The sequence below is a fragment of the Nicotiana sylvestris genome, chromosome 5 (genome assembly GCF_000393655.2).
Source record: "Nicotiana sylvestris chromosome 5, ASM39365v2, whole genome shotgun sequence".
NCBI lineage: Eukaryota > Viridiplantae > Streptophyta > Magnoliopsida > Solanales > Solanaceae > Nicotiana > Nicotiana sylvestris.
In genome coordinates, this window is record NC_091061.1 from 36686027 (window position 1) to 36702195 (window position 16169).

General features: G+C 38.2%; 1 non-coding gene across 1 annotated transcript; it reads left to right on the forward strand.

The window, feature by feature from the left end:
- The first annotated feature begins 9999 nt into the window (after positions 1-9999).
- Positions 10000-10104, forward strand: LOC138869794 (small nucleolar RNA R71). The gene has a single exon (XR_011400047.1). It is a non-coding gene; the product is annotated as a small nucleolar RNA R71 (small nucleolar RNA).
- The last annotated feature ends 6065 nt before the right edge of the window (positions 10105-16169 follow it).

Genomic DNA, 16169 nt, shown 5'->3' on the forward strand with positions numbered 1-16169 from the left:
AAAGAAGAAGCCATCAATGTCTTAGGAGAAACTCACGTTAATGTGAGTAACTGAAGGAGAATAAGAATATTCTTTTATAAAGCATTCAAAGTATTTATGTAATTGAGTGTGAATAATTACTACTAATTAATACTCCTGTCATTTACCCAGACTCTTATTTTATTTTATTTTATTTTAATTTTTTCTATGACTTGCAATTTTGAGACACTTTTAAAATGCTGAAAGTGAATAGATTCACATATGTTCTTGCAATTAATTTATAATGGTCATGTAATTACTATTTTATATTTATTATATTAAATGTTTAATATTTTATTATATTTTACTTAAATAATTTATAATAGGGGCAAAATAGTAATCCAACTTTGCAGGAAGGAGCTTCTCACTTTTAGTATAACTAGTTTTTAAACAGGCGTAACCGCGTTTAATCCGTATCACTAAAATAGTTTCTGTATGTTTTAGAGATACAAATAAAAATTAAACAAATTGCATTCTCTAGAAAATGGAAACGGTTAATCCAGTACTTTTTGTCTTGCCAACTCATCATAATAAGGTCCAAGGGCTATAATTCATTGTCAATACAAAGTAAAAGAGAATGTCAGTATTTGGTTGTTTTGGTTTCTACTCTATTTTGAAGAAGTTCTGTACTTTGCTATTTCTTAAAAATTTCCTCTGTTTTACTTTGCGAACGTTTTCATTTTAGTAAGTTATTGTATTACAAAATTCATGCATTAAACTTTTACAATCCAAAAACCCTTTTAAATAATCCCTTATCTTTAATTTCATCAGCTCGTTCTCCTTTTATTTCATCAGCTAAATCAGTAGTTTTTGTATATTCCAACATTATTTTATTTCCCGAAGGCAATATTCCAAAGAAGTAATTAAAGAATTTTTTTTAGGAAAAAAGTCACATGTGTAAGGAATTACTTCTGTGAAGATATTTGTGATATTTTCATCCTTCTTTTTCCTTTTCTCAAAAAATTGGTCAAAGATAAAAAGAAAACATATGACCTTAAAGCAGCTCATGAAAATGTGAGGAAGAAAACATGGTTATTCACTTATTCATCTCTTCGTTGATAGTATTGGTAAGAATTTTACTGCAAAAATCATTAAAACTAAGTTTTGGAGATAAATAATGTCCGTGAAGTGTGCGTTTACAATATTCATGAGATCATGTGCCCTCACCAACAAACAAAAGAGTGAGTATAAATTGGTCCACACATTCAAATATACTTTTGAATATAGATTAAGGACATCATATAATTGAACAAAATTCGCTCACTCTCGCAAAGAATTCATATGCATCTCGTGGTCGTACCATAAGTTTGCCCGTAGTGTATCTCTGCTAATTTAAGCTAGCCAAATCTATAATCAATTAGGACTTTATGGTTGTAATGTAGGCTAAGGGACATGTATGATGCATTTAGAAATAGTGACTAACTCTCCTAAGCACTTTAATACACTACATTCACAATTCAAGCACATATTCTTCTCAACCAATTTACTTGCCTCAAACCATATGCAACATAACCTTCTTTTCAATTAAGCACTTCTATATTTTCACTAGCACAAATCAATAAGAATTGGAGGTGTGTATTTTTTTCCATTATTCGAACTATCATATTTTTTTTCTTTTCTTGCAATTTTTCTTTTCCTTTCTCTCTCTCTCTCTCTCTCTCTCTCTCTCTCTCTCTCTCTCTCTCTCTCTCTCTTTTTTACACACTCCATACATTAAAGTTCATCGGCTAGTGACTTTTGATTTCAACTTTAGTGCACCAACGGGCCCTTCCATGGTTCCACTCAAAAGCTACTCCCTAATCTCTAACCTTACTTCTTTTAGCGACTAAGTGCCTTAGGAGGTAAAGGTTCAATCAATATCAAATTAAGAACAAAATAGGGGATGACTTGTAATGTGGGTGCCAAAAGAAAGGTCTATAGGCTCAAAGAGGCTAGCAACGGAAAATTCTATTATTATGTGACAAGCACATCCATGATCAAGAAAGAAAATGCCTACGTCATGTTCTAGATTAGCACAACTTACAATTTCGCTTCAATTAACACACGGGGCAAGTTCTAGACTACACAGGATAGCATAGAAAATCACAAATCCTCACACACACATTGCACATGACTCAATCAAGACGGTTCTGTTCAACTCTTAAGTCAAGCAAGCACAACTAAATGAGAAATTTAAGCAACATTGCACTATGCGGCATACAAGTCAGACAACTGAGAAAAGGCGTCACAAAATAGGCTATTTACTTTACTTAGGCTTCACAATTCAAATCAAGTACACGGGAAAATAGAATGTATGTCATAGCCTAATGTGCCAGCATCAACCATGTCAATGAGTATCTCAGAACGACTCAGTTCCTTCATAAACTACTCCTAAAAAGAAATTAAAGTGTCCGGTTCGAGCTACATCCTTGGAAAAAAACCGGTGCCCAAAGAAAAATCAAGGAATACTACCTAACTTTTCTAAAAAATAAATAAATGACACACAAAAAAACAAAAAAAATTTTGGTGTTTTTAAATCGGACTTTTATCCCTCAAAAAAATTGTCCAAAAGATCCATCGTCGGGAACTCCGATCTTTTTCAAATAATTTTTTTTTTGATTTAAAGCAACTAATACTAAACTAGACTAACTACACTAGAACTACAGAAAGAAACAAAACAAAATAAGTTAATACAAAATATACAACTACAGCACAGGTAGCATTCCTCCCACCCCACACTTGAACTATGCATAGCCCTCGAGGCAAGTAAAAATGAGAAACAGAGTAGGGTGAAAAGAAAAAACTCTTTGTCAATCAGATTCCACTTCCCAGCAGTGCTGGGGTCATTATCATCCGGTCCAAAATGTTCCAAATTCATGGGCCCCGTAGCACCATTGCCATCCTCATCCTCAGTATCCGAGCCTTTTGCAGAGTTGATGTCCTCAGAAGGGTGAACGGGACTGTCCGGTGCAATCCCCAACATCTCCTTGGACGTGCTGGACAAGTCATCGCGCAAATGCATACGCTCCTCGTCTGTAATGCCAGCCCTGCTCATAAGCAAGTTCAAAGTGCAATAAATGTACATGTTGAAGTCCTCCTCTCGCTCCATCCGAGCAGCGGGGGTGAGTTTGAACGATGCCTCCACCACAGATGTGATGTTCATAAGCCCTGATGGCGCCTACACCACCTCATCATATCCGGGGTACTCTGGCACTCCGCAAAATATCATATACTGAGTAAGTAAATTGCCAAAGAAGAACCGCCGAATCTATCGCCCAAACCTTGTGCGGGCCATCTCATTGAGCATGATGTCAACTACATTAATTGGTCGGCCTATCATCAAGGAGAAGATGAGACACACTCTAGCTCGAGTGCAGTCACTGCTGTGCTCCGCCGGCATTAGTCTCACTTGCACAAAGTTCTGCCACACTTTGGCAGTGTTGTTGAAGTCTGAGCGGACCATAGAGAGGTGAATGTTGCCTTGCTTCCGTATCCACTTAGCATTGGACTCTACGCCACAAAGAGTGTGACAGATTTGCTCATATTTCGGCTTCCGGATCAAGCATTGGAGTCTCCTTGGGTTGGCATTCTCAACCCCCAAATAGTCGCACAAATACTCCTTGCCCAGTGGCATATCCTTTCCTCGTACATGTGAAGTGCTTCTTCGATAATCCTAGTTAATCCCAGTTAGCATACAGTTCTCGTACCATGCTCAGGTTCGGGCATTCCAAGAACTTGTCCATCTTTAGAGCTCGCAACCTGTCAAGTATATCCGGGAATTTCTTCTCTAAGGCTATGGTATTAATCCCCATCTCAGAAATGTACCGACCAAACAACACGAAGTCTCTTTGCCAAGCTATAGCAGCAGCATCAACCAAGTCCAAACGAGGCCTCGGCCTCAATGGCACTTGTTGAGATCCCTTGGCGACCTGTTTCCCCTTGGATTGTCGTGAAGAGCTTTCTCCCTGCTTGCACTTTTTGGTCGCCGGAGAGGTAGTGGAGGACTTTCCAATGCCTTTCCCTTTGCTAGTGCTATCATGAGCCATAGTATCCTGCAACACAAGTAAACGTGAATGTGAGAATGGTTCAAGAAATATGCCTCAGGTTGTCGTGCTAGTCATGAAAGGACCCCACACTTAAAATCGAAGGAACAAGTACAAGTGTTGCACCTTAAAGCTATGGGTACGCAAGACTTCCCCATGTTACACAATAATGATTGATCATGGCAACGTGAATTCTCAATAAGGTAAGCAAAATGCATATGGTATGCACCTTTCACAAATATTAGACTATACTAAATTAGGCTAACTTACAAGAGTCTACAACATACAACATATAAAAGCAATGGTGTAAAAACATGTTCTTCATCAACTCCACATCCCCTAGCATGTAAAAGTGGCCCTACACACCCACACTTAACCCAAATGCATACACAATTGCATCCGGTTACTCAGACTTCACCGGTGCACCAAAAATCCTTTTTCAAGCATTTAAACAAACATAATGTGGGCATGAAGTGTGTTCTTATAATTTAACAATGGTGGAACATGGTGGCCCTCCAAATTTTCAACGAAGTAGAGGAAATTCTAGTTTACTATTCCGTATACACATTAAACACACAATTTTCGACCAAAATAAATCACCCACCATAAATATTTCATAGGAACTACATGGGGAAATAGGGCTCTTGGGAATGAGATTATGTTAATCTACTAGTTAGAACACAACAAGAAATAGAAGAGAAGAAGAAGAAATACCTGGAAAAAGGAGTGCAAGAGGGAGAGAAAAACTGAAGAGAAAAAAAAAATATTTTAAATGAAGAAGAAGAAGAGCGTCGACAAAAGCAGTAGCGTTTGATGTGTTTGTTGGTTTTGGGAAGGGATATGGGTAGTAGTATTAGTGTAAATAGGTATTTGGGTTGGGTTAAATGGGTATGAGTTAAGAATAAAATAAATAACGAAAAGAAAGAAAAAAAATATTTAAAACTTACCTGACCCCCCAGCTGGGCGCCTGGCGCCCTGCCTGGCACTGGGGTTTACTTGGCACACTGGTTCGGGCGCCCCAGGCAGCGCTGGGCACTGGCCTGGGCGCTATTCACGTTGATTTTTTTTGTTGAATAAACATCCCGATCCCCCGAGCCTTAAATATACCCAATTTACACGTCCTACACCATTACATCTAGAATTTCTATACCTATAAAGAAATTGCAATACTCTACCTATATTAAAAAGAAAAAGTAGGAAGTTAAACTAGGAAAGCAAATAAAAATTGGGTTGCCTCCCAACAAGTGCTTGATTTAACGTCGTGGCACGATGCAGAGTCTCGCTTACTCATCAGCGAGTACAACCTTGGTCTTCTCACGATTAATCATTCCTCCCAAATAATGCTTCACTCTATGGCCATTCACCAAGAATTTCCTCTCACCATTTAAAGCTCGCAGCTCGATTGCACCATAGGGAGTGACTCTCACCACCTCAAAAGGACCTGACCATCTCGACTTTAGCTTCCCAGGGAATAGTCGTAGTCTATAATTGAATAATAAGACATGTTGGCCTGGCTCAAAGTGACGCGGCTTGATATGTTTGTCATGCCATCTTTTTGTCTTTTCTTTATATAGCTTAGCATTTTCATAGGAGTGTATCCTGAACTCGTCTAACTCATTCAACTGTATAAGTCTTGTCTCACTTGCGGCCTCAAGGTCCATGTTCAGCTCCTTAATGGCCCAATATGCCTTGTGTTCAAGCTCAACGGGCAAGTGACATGCCTTCCCATAAAACAACTTGTAGGGGATGCTCCAATTGGCGTTTTATATGCAGTCCTATATGCCCATAAGGCATCATCCAACTTTGCAGCCCAATCCTTCCTATTCACACTCACTGTCTTCTCCAATATTTGCTTGATTTCTCTGTTTGACACCTCAACTTGCCCACTTGTTTGAGGATGATATGTTGTAGCAACTTTGTGGCGAACTCCATATTTAGCTAGAAGGTTATTCAACAATCTATTGCAAAAATGAGTCCCTTCATCACTAATTAAGGCACGTGGAGTCCCAAATCTTGAGAATATGTTCTTTTTCACAAAAGAGTTGGCCAAGCAATTGCCTCCACCCATTTTGACACGTAGTCAACTGCTAGCAAAATGTATTTGTTTCCTCTGGACGGTGGAAATGGCCCCATAAAATCTATCCCCCACATCTTCTAGAATGTTATTTAAAGGCATCTCATGCCTCCTTGTGATTGTACCCATTCTCTGACATTGGTCACATTTCTTAACGAATGCATGGGCATCCTTGAATAAAGTCGGCCAAAAGAGACCGGATTGTAGCACCATTGCAGCTGTTCTATCTCCTCCATGATGGCCCCATAAGGGGATGCATGACAATCATACAACACTAATTCCACCTCATTTTCAGGAATGCATCGCCTCATCAACTGATCAGCACATTGCTTATACAAATAGGGCTCATACCAGTAGTAGAAGTTCACATCATGTAAGAACCTCTTTCTAGCTTCAGATTGGATTTCGGGAGGAAGTACCCCACTCACAAGATAATTCACATAGTCTGCGTACCATGGGGGAGGGTCTTGGGTTATAGCAAAAAGTTGCTCATCAGGAAATACTTCTTTAATTTGGCCACCCTTCTTCACGTGATCATGATTTTCCAACCTTGATAGAAGGTCAGCTACTTAGTTCTCTGTCCCTTTTCGATCTCGTATTTCCACATCAAATTCCTGCAGCAATAAAACTCGGTGCATCAATCTAGCCTTAGATTCTTTTTTTGTAAACAAATACCTGATTGCTGCATGATCGGTATGGACTATGACTTTCGTTCCCACCAAGTACGCCCAAAATTTCTCAAAGGCCCATACTACAGCTAACAACTCCTTCTCAATGGTGGTGTAATTCAGTTGTGCATCATCAAGAGTCTTACTCGCATAGTAGATGGAATAAAACTTCTTGTCCTTCCTCTGGCCTAGCACTGCCCCAATAGCAAGGTCACTCGCATCACACATAAGTTCAAATGGTAAAGACCAGTCAGGTGCCACAATAATGGGAGCAGTCACCAACTTCTTTTTAAGTTCTTCAAATGCCTTGAGGCAAGCATCAAAGTTGAAAGTTACATCTTTTTCAAGCAGCCTGCACAGAGGAGTAGCAATTTTCAAAAAATCTTTAATAAAGCGCTGATAGAAACCCGCGTGTCCTAAGAAACTCCGAACACCCTTCACTGAAACAGGTGGAGGTAATTTTTCAACCGCCTCCACCTTCGCCTTATCAACTTCAATTCCGCTCCTAGATGCCCTGTGACCTAACACGATGCCTTCTTGTACCATAAAATGGCACTTTTCCCAATTCAGTACCAGATTTGTTTCTTCATAACGAGCTAGCACCTTGATTAAATTCCTCAAGAAATCATCATAAGAAGACCCAAAAACTGAAAAATCATCCATAAACACTTCCACAAATTTTTCCACCATGTCGGTGAAAATGGCTGGTGCATTACAAAGACCAAACGGCATTCGCTTGAAGGTAAAAGTGCCCTAAGGACAAGTAAAAGTAGTCTTCTCCTGATCCTCTGGGCATATGACAATCTGATTGTATCCCGAATAACCATCAAAGAAGCAATAATATTCATGCCCGGCTAACCTGTCTAGCATTTGGTCGATGAATGGAAGTGGGAAGTGGTCCTTGCGAGATACCTTGTTGAGCCTTCTATAATCAATGCAGACTCTCCATCCCGTAACAGTGCGAGTGGGGATTAGCTCATTCTTCTCGTTCTCAACTACAGTCATACCTCCCTTTTTGGGCACACATTGAACCGGGCTTACCCAGTTGCTGTCAGAAATAGGGAAAATGATACCTGCATCGAGCAACTTGATTACTTCCTTTTTCACCACCTCCTTCATAATGGGATTTAATCTCCTTTGCTGCTCTACACTGGGGCGGTGACCGTCCTCTAAAAAGATTTTATGCATGCAAAACGATGGACTAATACCCTTGATGTCAGCTATAGTCCACCCAATGGCCTTTTTATGCTCACAGAGTACTTTGAGCAATTTTTCTTCTTGAGTGCGTCAAGCTAGACGAAATAGTCACGGGCAATATCTCAGAGTTTCCCAAATAAGCATAGCGCAGATGTGTTGGGAGTGGCTTGAGTTCTAGCTTCAGAGCTTCTTCAATAGATGGCCTGGGAAGGGTCAGAGTAGCAGGCCTCTCCAACTCTTCAAATTTTTTAAACCCATGTACATAACTGCAGGATATATCCAATACTTGCTCAATTTCTCCTATTATTTCATCTTCACTATTTTCTACATCCCCAATCAACACTTGTTCCACAGGATCTGTAGGGCTCATATAGGGTACTAACGATGTGGCATCACTCTCCACCACAGAGATCATGGATAACTCTTCATAGTGGGTTGGTAACTTGAGTGCTCTATAAACATTAAAGACCTCCACTTGATCACCCACTCTCATCGTCATCCTTCCTTCGCAGATATCGATAATAGCTCGGCCCGTGGCTAAGAATGGATGCCCCAAAATAAATGGGACTTCCTCATCAAGCTCGTAATCCAAGATAATGAAATCGGTAGGGAATATGAAGGAACCCACTTGAACTAGCATATCTTCAATCACTCCCTCAGGATGAGCAAGGGAGTGATCAGCTAACTGTAAGATAACTGTTGTTGGACGTAGCTCACCCAACCCCAACTGTCTGAACACAGATAGTGGCATCAAATTGATGCTGGCTCCAAGATCACATAAAGCTCGCCCAACAGCATGTTTACCAATCGAGATTTGGATAGTGAAACTACCCGGATCCTTCAATTTCTGAGGTAACTTGCCTTGAATTCTGGAACTGCACTCCTCAGTGAGTGCCACAATCTCGAACTCGGTTAGCCTCCTTTTATTTGCCACAATATCCTTGATGTACTTTGCATATTTGGGTACTTCTTGTAAGATGTTAACCAATGGAATATTAATCTGCACCTGCCTCAAGATATCAAGAAACTTTTTATATGCGACATTGTCTCTTAATTTCTGCAATCTTTGAGGGAATAGAGGTGGTGGCCTTGCAACCCATTATGGGGGTTGCTCAGCCACCGCCTCTCCAACTGGCTTCTCTGGCTCCTTAGATTTCTCTGATGTTGATTCTATAGTGGTTGGCCTCTCATTAAAAGTCACCTATTTACTTTTTTTAGAAAGAACTTCCTCTAGTTGTCTCCCATTCCTCAACGACACGGCATGAAGGGCCGCCCTAGGATTTGCTTCAGTGTCACTTGGAAGAGCTCCAGCTGGTCTAGTGTTTTGAGCACTGGCAAGCTATCCCATTTGACGCTCCAAATTTCTCACTGTTATGGCGAGGGCTTGCTGTTCAACCATCACTTTCTAAGAGAGGGCTTGCTGTTCAGCCATCACTTTTTTCAACATGTCTTAAAGGTGACTTGTAGGACTCGCTTGTTGTTAAACCTGAGGTGGTCTATATTGCTGTTGAGGTGCTTGAGGCCTGTATTGATTCGGAGTGCCCTAGTTTCCACCCCAAGAGAAGTTTGGGTGGTTCCTCTAGTTGGGATTGTAAGTGTTCCCATATTGGTTTGTTTGACCCCTATTTGAATTACCCACAAAGAAGACAGACTCTGGGTTTGCGGGGTATATGTCGCTCGTGTGCCCCTCTCCACATATTTCACAAAAAGCTTGAACCTGTTGTACCTATTTCTTGTTGATACTCAAGTTCATCTGGTTGACTTGATTGGTCAGTGTAGAAATCTGCGCTGATAATGCTGAGACGACATCTAACTCAAGAACCCCTGCAGACTTTTGCACTGTGTGTCTTCCCATCTCTCCTTGCCAATCCGGATTGCTCTTGGAGAATTTGTTCAATAATGCATATATCTCGTCAAAGCTTTTCTCCAACACTTGACCCCCAGCTGCAGCATCTACCACGATATTTGTTTCAAAATGTAGCCCTTCTATGAAAGTGTGAGCTAACACTTCATTCGTCTGATTGTGATGAGGACAGTCTTTGAGTAGCCCCTTGAACCTTTCCCAAGCTGAGTATAAAGATTCTCCCGCTTTCTGTTTGAAGGCAACTATCTCACTTCTGATCTTTGCAGTTTTGCCTGAAGGGAAGAACTTTGCCAGAAATTTTCTTGCCAAATCATTCCATGTTGTAATTGAATTAGCTGGTTCTGCTTTTAGCCATCACTTAGCCTCGCCCAACAGAGAGAATGGAAAAAGTGTAAGCCTCACATAATCTGGAGTGACCCCGTTAGTGATGTAAGTATCACTAATCTACAAGAAGTTCAGAATATGCTGCTGTGGATCCTCGTGTGGAAGACCCATAAATTGCCCGTTTGCATGAAGCAGCTGGATCATGCTCTGTTTCAGCTTAAAGTGCCCAGTGATCCTGGGCTTCACTATACTGGAGGTGACATTAGCAATGCTGGGCATCGCCACCTCCTGAACAACCATGGGTTGCTCCTCTGCCATGTCCACAAGAAATTGAACAAGTGCCTGAATATTGTTCGTGTCCCTTGCTTCCCTCAACCTCCTGTGAAATGTTCTCTCAGGTTTAGGATCAAAGCCTTTAAGTCGGTCTTGGCTCCTGACCCTACACATTCAATCAAAGTTCCTGAGATCCGAGCAACAATCAAGTAACGTTAGACTCGATGAAATAGACAATTAAAGCAAAAACTAGCAAGTAGCTAATATTCAAGTCCCTGGAAACGGCGCCAAAAACTTGTTGCTCTCAAACACACACGCAAGTATACGTGGTCGACAAGTATTATAATGATAAGTTGAGTGTCGAACCCACAGAGACTTGTGTAAACTACTCACTAAATCACTAAAATTGTTATTCAATCCAGCTAAAATCAAAGTCCAATAATATGATTATATTATACTACAATTCTAAATATAACTAAGTTATCAAGTAACGAGTTAATTGTTGTGTATTCAGTAGAGACAAATATTCCAGGGTTGTGATCGATTCACCGTTCGTATTGTGTTCTAATTAACTCTCCCTTTCATATAATTCACTCAGGGTTGCTAATTAATCGATAAATGCTCTCATAGCCTTCTCCCGAAGTACTACTCACCTATTCTCAATAGATTAACGCCTATATTCCTATGAAATCAATCTATTAAGAACGCATTAAGATCACGATATTTAATTAAGCACGGTGACTAGGTATATTCCTATCCTAACCACAAATCCGCTCCCCCTAAGGGTTAAGATCATGTTCTCTTTAATTCTTCTCTAATCTAAACATGGCTTTCCTAGGCATAGCATAGATAGTAAATAGAACCTAACTGCTGGCCAGACAATTAAACAATTAAACACAGAATTGAAGAAACAACCATATATTGGTGAATTATAATCAAGGTCAAGTCAACGTTAAACAACAATATTCAAGCTAAATCACAGCCCCAGAACAATGGGTGTTTAGCCACTCATGATGTAATCAAACAATTGCATAAGTTTTGATTAATTGAAAAATACTAGAAAAGATGAAGAATTCCGAGATGTTCTTGCTTCTCAATGTTTCTTGCGTGTCTTTTTGCTCCAAGGTGCGTCTCTCCCCCCAAAATTAGGCTTAGTCTTCCTTTTATACGTGTTGGATAGGTCTAGGGTCGAATAGACCGTGTCCTGGGCGAAATAGGACACAATTCGCGTCACCGGCGCCCAACCCGGCGCCAGGCGCCCTCCATAGCGCCCCCAAATTTGTGCATACTATTTTCGGCGCCACAGGTGGCGCCAGGCGCTGCCTGTGGCGCCCAACTGGCTTCCTTTTCCGATTTTGTTCGTTTTAGCTTCAAATCTTGCATGTTTTGCCCTAAATTGCTCCCGAATTATTCCTGCAAGTAAAAATACTTCAAATCAATATAATTCATAGCATTTAACATCCCAAATTCACGAAACAAGAATAAGATATAATGCGATATACATAAAAATATATATACTTTAAGCTAAACATCATGAAGCCCTAATAACACCACAATAATGAACAAATAAAAAATTGTCTGCCATATTGGCAAACTTTTCTTCAAGGGACAACCAACTGCTCAACAGCTAACCTTAACAAATTTAATTCAACAATCTATAACGTGAAATTAACCTGCAACTTTACAGAAGTAGATATACATCTAACACCCCCAAAATGAAGCCGAATGCTCACAAAAACAGCAACCTATTATCTAAACAAGAAAACAAAAGAAATAATATAATAGAGAGCTTGTTTATTTGACCCTTAACCATGAATATTTGGTTCCTTGAAAAAGTTCAACGATATAAATTTGTTTACTCAATATTTTCAATAGTACTCATACCTTATTGTCAAGAATATAGGACTTAAGAAACACTTAATCAGCTTTTGAGAAGGAGTTTCACTCATCCAGCTCTTCAATTCATTGATAAAAACGATTTATGAACCATTTATATAAAATATTGATGACCAATCAATAACTTTGTTGAGAGAAACCCTATCAAACGCGATACCTGAGGCTTTTGAAATAGCGTAGCTAATAAGACATTCTCTTTTTGTCGTTTTAGCGAGATAGTTAGGAATTCTAAACATTTGGCTGTCTCTTCCATCCTAATTAGTTCAAAATGGTAGAAAGAACTTTTTGTTTATGGGGAAGTTATACGAAATCAGAGAGAAGAATTCAACTTCATACTGTATTTATCTAATTTCAATCCTTTCATATTCCTGATATTTCTCCTTTTTCCTTTTAATGCATCACTAAGTATAGCAATAAAGAACGACCATTCATCTTTTTGTTTAGTGCATCATTTAATATATCATTTGATGAAAAATGGCTATTAAGATACATTCGGATGAATTTGATCTACACGGAATGAAACTTCTTAAATTGTCTGTATTTTGAGCATGACTCAGAGAAACTTGTTAATGTACTTGTTTCACTCTTGACCTTTGATTCACATTTCACAAGGAAAACCAAAAGTCATAATAACTGATGTTTTATTAAAAGTGGGTCATCTGAACATTTTCACATTTGTGGCAACGACTACCTTATGTTTTTCTATCTTTCCATTTTAATTTCTTTTTGGTTATCTTTAAAAATGTATATTTACACATTTGCACAAAAAACTTCTTGAAATAATGCTTGCTTAAAGGGCATAATGGTCGTTTAGCTTTTGATGGGTATTTTGGTCTTTTAACTCATCACTTTAGACTTCATACTTATAATATAGTATGATATATATATAAGAGGGAATATAAAAGATGACTTGGCACTTCTCTTTGGCCAAGGATCTTATTTATCTTTTTTCTCCTTTTTTGAGATTTGATCTCTTATTTTAATTAAGAAAAGACTCATTTGCTACCTAGGAATTAAAGTGAACTAATAAGGAAAACAAATGAGATTTACGGATAAAATTTTCAGTTATGGAATACACAAGAAATGTAATTACTACCAACATTTTAACTTATTAATGGAGAAGAAAAGACTTGCTATAAAAATTTTGTAATAGAAATCGAACGATAAGTACGAACTGTGTATACCAAAAACTTTACTGCTACTAAGTATTATTTTACCCCTTCAACTCCAAATCAGTTATAACTTAATAATTTTAATTGTTATATACCTATAAATAACCACGTTCAAATCTTTTTCTTCACCATTGCCTCTTCCTTCATATCCTGTCACGACCCGGATTTTCCACCCTCGGGAGTCGTGATGTCGCCTACTAATGTGAGCTAGGCAAGACAATTATTTGAATAATTTACCTTTTTACCCATTTTATATTCTTTAACAATTTTGAAGGAATAACATTTAAACAGCGGAATTTAACATAAGCGGAAGAAAAACAATAAGCTATCTGAACATGAATATCTTATACAACTATTTGAGTCTCGACTACCCAGAACTAGTGTCACAGTTTCACAGACGGTCTAAGAATACTACAAATAAAGGTCTGAAAAAATTAAATACAACACTGTCTCTGAAAATGTACGAAAGAAACAGGAATAGTAGATAGAAGGAGACGCCAAGGCCTGCGGACGCCTGCAGGACTACCTCGGGTCGCATGATGAACAAGAATCAGCAATCCCACTACGGTCCGAGGTCTTCACACTAGGGTCTGCACAAAAGAGTACAGAGTGTAGTATATATATATATATATATAAGAGGGAATAGAAAATATGACTTGACACTTCTCTTTGGCCAATGATCTTATTTATCTTTTTTCTCGTTTTTTGAGATTTGATCTCTTATTTTAATTAAGAAAAGACTCATTTGCTACCTAGGAATTAAAGTGAACTAATGAGGAAAACAAATGAGATTTACGGATAAAATTTTCAGTTATGGAATACACAAGAAATGTAATTACTACCAACATTTTAACTTATTAATGGAGAAGAAAAGACTTGCTATAAAAATTTTGTAATAGAAATCGAACGATAAGTACGAACTGTGTATACCAAAAACTTTACTGCTACTAAGTATTATTTTACCCCTTCAACTCCACATCAGTTATAACTTAATAATTTTAATTGTTATATACCTATAAATAACCACGTTCAAATCTTTTTCTTCACCATTGCCTCTTCTTTCATATCCTGTCAAGATCCGGATTTTCCACCCTTGGGAGTCGTGATGTCGCCTACTAATGTGAGCTAGGCAAGACAATTATTTAAATAATTTACCTTTTTACCCATTTTATATTCTTTAACAATTTTGAAGGAATAACATTTAAACAGCGGAATTTAACATAAGCGGAAGAAAAACAATAAGCTATCTGAACATGAATATCTTATACAACTGTTTGAGTCTCGACTACCCAGAACTGGTGTCACAGTTTCACAGACGGTCTAAGAATACTACAAATAAAGGTCTGAAAGAATTAAATACAACACTGTCTCTGAAAATGTACGAAAGAAACATGAATAGTAGATAGAAGGAGACGCCAAGGCCTGCGGACGCCTGCAGGACTACCTCGGGTCGCCTGATGAACAAGAATCAGCAATCCCACTACGGTCCGAGGTCTTCACACTAGGGTCTGCACAAAAGAGTACAGAGTGTAGTATATATATATATATATATATATATATATATATAAGAGGGAATAGAAAAGATGACTTGGCACTTCTCTTTGGCCAAGGATCTTATTTATCTTTTTTCTCCTTTTTTGAGATTTGATCTCTTATTTTAATTAAGAAAAGACTCATTTGCTACCTAGGAATTAAAGTGAACTAATAAGGAAAACAAATGAGATTTACGGATAAAATTTTCAGTTATGGAATACACAAGAAATGTAATTACTACCAACATTTTAACTTATTAATGGAGAAGAAAAGACTTGCTATAAAAATTTTGTAATAGAAATCGAACGATAAGTACGAACTGTGTATACCAAAAACTTTACTGCTACTAAGTATTATTTTACCCCTTCAACTCCACATCAGTTATAACTTAATAATTTTAATTGTTATATACTTATAAATAACCACGTTCAAATCTTTTTCTTCACCATTGCCTCTTCTTTCATATCCTGTCACGATCCGGATTTTCCACCCTCGGGAGTCGTGATGTCGCTTACTAATGTGAGCTAGGTAAGACAATTATTTGAATAATTTACCTTTTTACCCATTTTATATTCTTTAACAATTTTGAAGGAATAACATTTAAACAACGGAATTTAACATAAGCGGAAGAAAAGTAATAAGCTATCTGAACATGAATATCTTATACAATTGTTTGAGTCTCGACTACCCAGAACTGGTGTCATAGTTTCACAGACGGTCTAAGAATACTACAAATAAAGGTCTGAAAGAATTAAATACAACACTGTCTCTGAAAATGTACGAAAGAAACAGGAATAGTAGATAGAAGGAGACGCCAAGGCATGCGGACGCCTGCAGGACTACCTCGGGTCGCCTGATGAACAAGAATCAGCAATCCCACTACGGATATATATATATATATATATATATATATATATAAGAGGGAATAGAAAAGATGACTTGGCACTTCTCTTTGGCCAAGGATCTTATTTATCTTTTTTCTCCTTTTTTGAGATTTGATCTCTTATTTTAATTAAGAAAAGACTCATTTGCTACCTAGGAATTAAAGAGAACTAATAAGGAAAACAAATGAGATTTACGGATAAAATTTTCAGTTATGGAATACACAAGAAATGTAATTACTACCAA